Source organism: Pinus tabuliformis, chromosome 1_2, assembly GCF_031772625.1.
Source record: "Pinus tabuliformis cultivar Carrire ecotype Pingquan chromosome 1_2, CPIR1, whole genome shotgun sequence".
Lineage (NCBI taxonomy): Eukaryota > Viridiplantae > Streptophyta > Pinopsida > Pinales > Pinaceae > Pinus > Pinus tabuliformis.
In genome coordinates this window covers 808,769,622-808,779,609 of record NC_142298.1, presented here as the reverse complement: position 1 = coordinate 808,779,609, position 9,988 = coordinate 808,769,622, and positions in this window count along the sequence as shown.

Below are 9,988 nucleotides of genomic sequence, written 5' to 3'. Positions count from 1 at the left end.
TCCAGCAAAACAATGGCCTATGAATGAAAAGGAAGATAATGTTTCAGCCCGTAATAACGAGACCCGAGATGGATAAATCATGATAAATTGACATCCAAAAAATAATCTTCTTCCAAACCCTGAAAAAAAATAACACAAATCATAAAACCTAATAAACCCTACCAAAACCCCATAAAGCAAAACCCAATTCAAGGGAGGTGAAGAGAAGCTACTTGTCGTCTTCAACTCTTTGTTTCCTTGTCGACAGAGGCACCCCCAACAGCATCAGTAACAAGAGACATGGGCCTCTGTTCCATGACTGTTCCACAAGCCCAAACTCCTTAGCGTCCTCGGGCGACATGAACGTGTCCCTCTCCGTGCATTTCTCAATCTTATCAATGCTCTGCCCAGTGTGCTTGGCATAGAGACTGTTAAGTCTATCCCTGGTCAGTAAGATTTCCTTGGCCTGAATGGCTATGTCACTCGCCTGCCCACTGGCCCCTCCAGAGGGCTGGTGGACCATGATCCTTGCATTGGGCAATGATCTCCTCTCCCCCTTTGCCCCTGCTGTCAACAGAAGAGACCCCATTGAGGCCGCCTGCCCCATACAGAACGTACTCACGGGGCTCCTTATGTACTGCATTGTGTCCTATATTGCCAGGCCTGCGGTCGCGACTCAGCCAGGGGAATTTATGTAGAGATTGATGGGTTTCGACGGATTTTCAGACTCCAGGAATATTAGTTGGGCTACTACCACCGCAGCAGTATCGTCTTCTATGACGCCATTGATGCATATTACTCTCTCCTTGAGAAGCCTGGAGAATATGTCGTATGCCCTTTCGCCTCTTGAGGTTTGTTCTATGACCATGGGGATCAGTCCATAGGATCTTTTGCTGTGAAAGCTTGTGGGTGTGCTTAGGACTCTACTGTTGAATATTGCAGACGCTGCTGGAAAAAATCGGCTTGTTCTCATCCTCTCTCTCTACACCTGTGAGAAACTATGCTATGCTATGCTGTGTTATTTTGATGACGAGATGAAACAGCTTTTAACATTTGAAATGGTTAGGTCGGAAAGAGCAACACTAGGCACGGTGCATAAGTGGCATTTTGATTTTTTTTTAGTTTATTTAATTTTAAATTTCATTGATGAGGAGAAATGGTTCATATCTTTGTTACATCTGCTTCCAAACAAGTGAAAATAAAAAACAATTTTTTAAAAGCTATAATATCATAAAATATTATTTAATGGTATTTAAATATTAAGGTTTTGAAATTATATTAATTTAAAATAATTTAATTTTAAGATAATAGAGATAATAATTTTAATTGGTTTTAGTTTAAATTGTACTTAAGGGTAGGTTTATTTTAAAATAATTTTTTAAAAATTTTAATTTAATTATTGGTAATTATTAGATAGATGGTAAATATTTAATTTCTATAAAATATGTAATATTCACAAATTAAGAGTTAAGATTTATTTAGAAGTTAGTTATTTTTTTTAATTAATTTATTTCAATCCAATTGATTCCAAAATTTTAGTTCATTATGTTTTGGACATGATGAAGATGTAGTCATGCAAGCTTGAAAAAAAAACTAGAATTTTTATTTAATTATTGGTAATTATTAGATGGATCATAAAGATTTAACTTCAATAAAATATTTCAAAATATTCATAGTAGTATTCACAAATTATGTTAGTTATTCTCTTTTAATCAATTTATCTTAAAGTAATTAATTCAAGAAAATATCATATCAACAATTGTCATATTGGACATGTGGTATTGATAAGGCATGATATTGTACCAAAAGCTATATACAAATTAAAAATTCCTTAAAGTGGGGTGAATCTCTATGGTTAACAATATTATTTAGCTCATATATTAATTTTTTATAATTAATAATAATTTATTAATTCTTGTTATAATTAATAATAATAATAATTTAAAATAGTTTCGAATAAGCGAGGGGTTCGGAGGTCGGAAAAAACGCGTCGCCAGGGTTTGAAGAGGTTCAACGCCTGTAACTAATGGAGAAACGCAGGGGAGGGAGCTCCCCTCCCTCCTACAAAACTATTGTTTCCAGTAGAGGCAAGTCCCCTCTGGGCAAAGTCAAAGATTCGGAGGAAGAGGAACAGAGTAATAATGAAAAGGAAACAGAGGGGGGCAGACCCAAGGAAAATGTCAGCACTAAAGACAAAGAAGAAGAAGACAAAAGCCAGGGCACAAGGAACAATAAACAAAAGGGACCGTGCAGACCCAAAATGGAGGTCACTCCTAGAGTGGTGTTAAATGATCCTGCACTTCAGGCACACAGAGAACATATGGGGACCTACGCTATAATCTGCAAGTTTATGGGATTATGGCCCACAGAAAAGGCTTTGCAGTTATGGATCAAGTATCACTGGAAACCCAAAGGAAGTATAGACTTGCATCTAGGGTCCAAGGGATTTTTCACTGTGGTGTTCACAAACATCAAAGACAAAGATAGAATATTCGAAGGAGGACCCTACTTTTATGCAGCAGTTGGACTCTATATGTGGCCTTGGAAGATGAACTTTGTGCCAGAGCGGGAGACTTTCACTTCGGTACCAGTCTGGGTAAGACTTTATTCTCTTCCTCTTGATTATTGGCAAACTGAATGGCTTGCTGCCATACGTAACAAACTAGGACGTTTTGTCAAAGCTTCGGAAGCTATAAGAAGAGGCAAATACACTTCCTATGCAAGGATCTGTGTAGAAATGGATCTATCAGGAGCTCTTCCGGATGAAGTCATCCTGGAAGTTTTTGATGAGGAATGGGTGCAAACAGTAGACTACGAGCATATCCCGTTCAGATGTCGTAAATGCCATGAACATGGACACTTGTTCAGAGATTGCCCTCTTAGTCAAGCAGAAAACAAAGGCAAACCTAAGGAAATGAAGGATACAAACAGCTTCCAGAAAGTTATAAGCAGAGCAAAAGGCGGCAAAAAAGGATCAAGGCAACTACGTAATGAGGGGCAATAGGTTAGTGAAAATAGGTATCATGTACTGGAGGAAAATGCAGAAATGGCAAATGAAGACCAACCTATAGAGGATGGCCCTAATGGAATGGAAACGAAAATGAAAGAAGACTGCAACCCATCACAAGAGATGGATAATAAGAAAGAAACCATACTGAGTGAAACGGAACTAGAGATGGATCAGGAAATGACCCAAAGTGAAACAGATATGGAAGATCATGAGCTTCAGGAAATTCTAGATAAGGAACATCTAGATTTGGAAGGGTTCTTAAGGCAGGGATCCACGGGAGGGATAGATTCACTACCCCAAGAAGATTGCAACAAAATTCAGCAGCTATTCTTATGGAAAACTCAGGAAAGAGAATCAGTTAACGAAAAAACCATTGAAAAACAGGAACACAAAGGAGTTAAAGTAATGAAAATTACTCCAAGATTAGCAACAAGAAATGCAGGAAAAAAGAGAGGTAGGAAAAAGCAGAAGGACCTCTTGATGGAGTGTGGAAAGTTAATGATAGACTCAGGTAAGATGAAAGACCTAACTAGTTAATCATTTACAAATCTTTAAATATGAAGCTCACATCATGGAATATCAAAGGTCTAGGTAGTAAAAGAAAACAAAGAATGCTCAGTCATAGAATGAAACTAGAAATGCCAGATGTGATCTTCATCCAGGAAACGAAATGTTCCATCCAGAAAATAAAACAAATCCACAGCAAATGGCTCAATAGATTTGATTTCCTGGAGGTTAAAGCTGAAAACACAGCTGGGGGCATTCTAACTCTATGGAATCCAAAGAAAATTAGTATAACAGATGCCGAAGCATCTCGAAATTACTTATCAGTGGTCATTCAACCAGTGGGGGATCCAAAAACCTTCCTGGTCACAAATGTTTATGGTCCTCAAGGAATAGATGATAAACTCAAATTGTTAGACTCCCTAATTGATCTCAGGCACAGATAGGCTGGGATTCCTTAGATCATGGGAGGGGACTTTAATATGATCAAATCGCTCTCAGAAAAAAAGGAGGTACCAGAGTGCTGAACAAAGACTCCTTAGCGTTTTAGACTTTCACAGATGAGATGAAACTGGTTGATTCAGACCTCAACAATGGATTTTTTACGTGGAACAACAAAAGAGGAGGTAAGGCACAAGTAGCCTCTAAATTGGACAGGTTCATGATTTCAGAGGAGTTATTGCTTACAGATAAAGAAATAACAGCAACGGTCCTTCCCTTTGGAGGTTCCGACCACTGGCCGATTCAACTGGAAATCAAGGGTTTGATTTCTCCCAAGAACAGGCCCTTCAGATTCGAGAATATTTGGCTCTCTCACCCGGATTTCATCAGCAACATTGAAAAATGGTGGTTGGAGGACTTGCAATTCCAGGGCTCAAAAATGTACCTCCTTCACAAAAGACTTAAGCATGTCAAGTTCAAGCTAAAAGAGTGGAACAAAAAGGATTTTGGTAACATTTTTGTGAACAAAAGATCATTGGAAATCAAATTACAGGAACTCAACCAGGCTCTGATCAAAGATGGCTTTGACAAAGTCAAAAGTGATCAGGCTGATAAACATCACCAAGAATGGGATAATTTATGCAAACAAGAGGAAACATTCTGGAGGCAGAAGTTTAGAGTGCAATGGCTCAAGGAAGGAGAGCGGAATACAAGATTCTTCCACAGATCCACGATGGCCAACAAAGCACACAATAGAATCTCTACGATAAAGGATGAGAATGGATAGCTACAGAATACCCATAAAAGTATTGAAGCCGTGCTTGTCCAGTATTTCTGAAATATCACCCGAGAAAACAATCCAGATAGAGAACATTCCATCAAGGAAATTACAAGGCATATTCCTAAGCTAGTGTCTAGAGAGGATAATTTTAATCTCAACAGAACTGTCACTGAAGAAGAAGTTAGTGAGGTTCTCAAAGACATGAAGAACTGCAAAGCACCAAGTCGGGATGGTTTCAATGTGGATTTATTTAAAGCTTGTTGGCACATTGTTAAACAGGACATTCTGGATGTGGTGGAGGACTCCAGATCTAGTAAAACGATCCTGAAAGCCCTCAATACTTCCTTCATCTCCCTGATCCCTAAACAGGAATCAGCCCAAACTGCAGACAAATATAGACCCATAGATTTATGCAATGTGGTTTACAATATAATCTCTAAGGTAGTGGCAAATAGACTTAAACCTCTCCTTCCTTCTTTAGTTTCAGAGGAACAATCAGGTTATCTGGAAGGCAGACAAATCTTAAATAATATCATTCAAGCCCATGAGGTAGTCCACACGCTTACCAGCAAAAAACAGGCGGGGATGATAATGCAATTAGATATGGCAAAAGCCTATGACAAGGTCAATTGGAGCTACATCAAAAAGGTTCTCATGCCTTTTGGGTTCGACCACAACTGGATCCAATGGGTCATGGCTCTGGTGACCTCTTCCAGTTTTTCAATTTTGGTGAATGGCTCCCCCTCAGAGATCTTCGTTCCTTCTAGAGGCCTCAGGCAGGGAGACCTGCTCTCTCCCTTTCTTTTCATTCTCATGATGGAGGAACTGGGCAGATCTATTAAGCATGCCAAAGAAATGGGCAAAATCAAAGGTCTTCAATTATCGGAAAATGGTCAAGCTCTGACTCACCAACAATTTGTAGATGATACCATGCTGCGATGGCTCCCCACAGTCAAAGAAGCTTCAGCCTACAATCTAATATTGAAGGAATTTGCTTTGGCCACAGGTATGGAAGTCAATCTTTCCAAGTCAAAAATTTTCTTCTTAAATACTAACACTGCTATTCAGAGAAACATTTCAAGAATTCTAGGCTTCCAAAGGGATTCCCTCCCCACAAAGTATCTGGGAATTCCTCTCACAGACAGACCAATGCACAAAAGTACCTGGGAACAGACGATTACTAAATTGCAAGACAAAGTCAAAAAATGGACTTTCCGGGTCTTGAACCTGGCAGGCATGTTGGTTTTAACAAAGGCAGTTCTACAATCGATCCCAGTTTTCATGTTATCGGCCCTCCGAGCTCCCAAAGGCGTTTTAGAGAAGTTCAGAAACATTCAACGAGATTTCCTCTAGTGTAAGGAAGAAACTAAGAAGAAATGGGCCCTGGTCTCTTGGGACAAAATCTGTAAACCTAAGGGACAGGGGGGACTAGGCTTGGATGATCAGGAGATTCTTAATAAAACTCTAGGAGCCAAGCTTTGGTGGTGCTAGGTTCAAGAGCCACAAGCACAATGGGCAAGAATCTAGAAAGAAAAATATGCCAGCTCTTGGCACACTAAGGATCTAATAAGAATGTCTGGCAATGTGAAAGGGTCTCACATCTGGAATAGAGCCTGGGATAACAGAAGCCTTGTTCAAAATAACAACTTCTGGGAAATCAGAGCCAGAGATCTTGCACTCTTTTGGGAAGACAAGTGGCAGCAAGAACCAATACTGTTAACAGAGGACTTTGTGAGTCTCAAGCAGGAAATAGACCATCAAGGGTTAAATAAAGTCAAGGATTTCTGGGATCTGGCTCAGACCTCAGGAAAATGGAGAAGCTGGAGTAAACTTGACTACGAAGATGATAGCCCCATGAAAATTAAGGTAGAGGCTCTTGGGAGCTTACTTAAACAAAGAATGATTTTAGCTACAAAGGGGCAGAATCAATTGAGATGGGGCAATAAGAATAAAGGTAATTTTGATCTTAAGGAAGCCAAAATTATTCTTCTTGGACTGGATTACAGGGCTCCAGATAAGACATGGCAGCTCCTCTGGAAGCACCAAGGTTGGATGAAGATCAAGATTTTCATGTGGTTGGTTAATCATAAGAAAATTTTAACTTGGGACAACATATGGAAAAGGGGAGTCATGGGGCCCTCCAGATGCCAACTTTGTGAAGAGAAGGAGGAAATTATGGAGCACATTCTTAACAGTTGCTCTTATACTACCTGGTTATGGGATTCCTTCTCTTCCATTTTCTAGCAGTGAGATAGGGACAGTAGTAGTATCACTAATACCCTAAACAAGTGGAGAGTTAACTTTTTAGAGAATGAGTTCATTAATATGGCCTGGGCCTTCGCGCCAAGCTTCATTATCTGGAACATTTGGAAAGAAAGGAATAAAAGGATTTTCAAAAGTGAAAAGTCCACCCCACAAGGTATTTTTAATCTTATCCTGAAACAGCTTCGGGAGACTGTTAGTACCACAATTCAAAATCTCCCCAAAAATCCTCCCTCGGTGTCTAAGCTGAGAATTCTTAGACAATTGGGAATGAAATGGATTATTCCTCAAGGTCTAAGCAGAAAGGACATAGAAACGGATATAGGGAAGGAGTTCTGGCAACCTCCACCGAAAGGTTATCTAAAATACAACATTGATGGGGCCTCAAAAGGCAAGCCGAGAACAACTGGTTTTGGAGGAGTTTTAAGAGATGAAGAGGGCAAAATCATATTTATCTTCCATTATCATCTTAGCAGAGCCACTAATAATATGGCAGAATTAATGGCTCTGGAACAATGCATGGAGTTTCTGATCCAGCATCATTTCTCTAATGTTATTGTTGAAGCGGACTCGAAGATTACTATTAACTCTGTGAAAAAAAATTAATTGTGGTACTCGGCCGAAGAAAGTTTCTAATCACTGGAAACTACTCCTGGTTTACCAAAGAATCCAGGTTCACCTCCAAGAGCTGCGAATGGTGAGTTTCAACCATGTTCGACATTCGGCCAATAAACTAGTAGACCTTCTTGCCAACCAAGGGGTGAACAATGCAGAAAGCAGGATAGCATACGAGTGGCGGGAGATCCCTCAAAATCGTTTAAAGGCTCTCTGCGAGGAACAATCTATTGAAGACAAGGAAATGTTTCATCATCGGACCCGGATAACAAGCATAAATTAGTTTATCGGGCAAGATGCTTCTCAACCTTTTGGAATGCATTTAACAGAAAAACAAGCAAGGATTTGTCTCATGCCCTACCAGAATCAGGTGAAGGGAAGTCTCGGGTTCTTGGAGGATATTTTAAGGGGTTATTTCTCAAAGGAGCACAGTATCGAGGACAGGTACAGTGGAAAGAACAGACGGAAAATGGGAAATAGTTTGCTAGTGACGAATATTCTCCCTCTTCCCTCTTTCTTTTCTGAAAACCACACTTAGGTCGGCTTTCCGGTGATCGCTCGTCCCATGAGCGGTATGTGGTTTTCGAGTTTTGCTAGCGATCCCATAGAGATGGCGACACATGGGCAAGGATTGAACTTGAATACCACCGTCGATCGCACACTATTTTCCAGACAAGTTGGGGTGCGCAATGCCGAGAATGTTGGTGTAGTTTTGTGGGCCCGATGGGCGCTATTCGTCATACCTTTTTGGCTCGTCCTCTCCCTCTTTTGCGAGGTGTGAGTTTCTCGCGATTGGTGCTATTTGTGTTTAGTTTTTAACCTCGGAGAATGTACCTGTACGGTTTTGTCCTAGTGGGCGGGGGCTCTGGTAGCCTTCCTTGTCAGCTTCTCTTCTTGTAAAGTTTCGGGTGGTTGTACAAATTTGTAATATTTCTTTTGATTTAAGGAAATAGAAGGATCACCGCTTGCTTTAGCAAAAACAAAAAAAATAATAATAATTTAAAATAAGTTGTAATTTAATTAATTTTTATGTTTTTTTTTTTTTTTTTTTTTTTTGGCAATGCGAGATGTATCATAATGTAAGTGTCTTGACGCTTATCATGAATTGATGCCTATTCACATTTACCAACCATTTAGTCATGTCTAAAATCAACCATTATGCCATTTTCAATGACCAAAAATAATTACTTTTAAAATGTAAAATGCAGTTGCAATCAAATACTTTTAAAAATGTAATAGCGATTAGATTCATCATGTTACCTATCTGGTATGTATATCTTACCTTTTATAATTATTATCAAGGATAGTTGAAATATTTAATTAAGGTAGTCATATAAATTAAATGGTTAATAAACGTTAATACGCATTAATTCATAATAAACATCAAAACACTCACTTCATGATATTGTTAGGATATTCTGACACAGAGAAAATAATTAAGTATAACTTGGTCTAGTGTATAGTTAGGTAAAGTGTGTTTCTTTAGTATGTACATTTTCTAATTTACAAATCCGACGGTCACGATATGTTCTAGACATGAAGTGATCTGATGGTTCATTTTCTCATCGGTATTACTGATACTTGATCTGTAGCTTAATACCCGATTGGTCCATGATCTCTATTTAAAGAGCATGGAGGGTCATTTGTTCGTGACCGTTTATGAGAGAAGCTTATATAAATTTTCTTTCTTTTACATTAATAAACTGCGTGAAGTGGCCGCGTTGGATTATGCCATGGACTGATCAAGAATACTGGTGTATTGATCTGTGATTTGTTTGTGAGCGGTGTCCTTTGGTGTTCAATCCAAGGAACTTACCTTGTAAATTCTTGCATGGTATCAGAGTCATTCAAGGGCCGCATCCGTTGGTGAGCTTGTTTGATTGGTTTGTGTGGTTGTTTTTTGTTTTCTAGGCAAAAAATGGGTTTTCAAGTAAGCACGCACCCCAAGGCTTCAGTGAGCAAAAAAAAACCCTCCTCATTTCCAACAATTACTAAATATTTTAACTTACTCACTTGGTCTAAAGTTACTTTATGAGAATAGAAGTCTTGAGTTTAAGTCCTTTTTTTCATTGAGTTACTTTTTCAAAAAACACATGTAACTTATGTTTTAAAGTTACTTTATGTAAAAATGTTCTCACCCATTATAAAAAGTGAGTGACTTATAATTTTAAAGTCATTTTATCTTTTTTATTTAAGTTACAATTTAGTGAATAGTTCATAAAGTACCATTGTAAAAGTGATTATCACTTATTTATAAAAGTGGGTCACATAAAGTAATTTTTTTTAAAGTGAGTTAATTAGATTAAGTTTGGAAATGGGTAGAATTTTTTTTTAAATATAACATTATCATCAACTTCAAAACATTCACGTGGTTCCTTGGCATCTTCAACAAATTT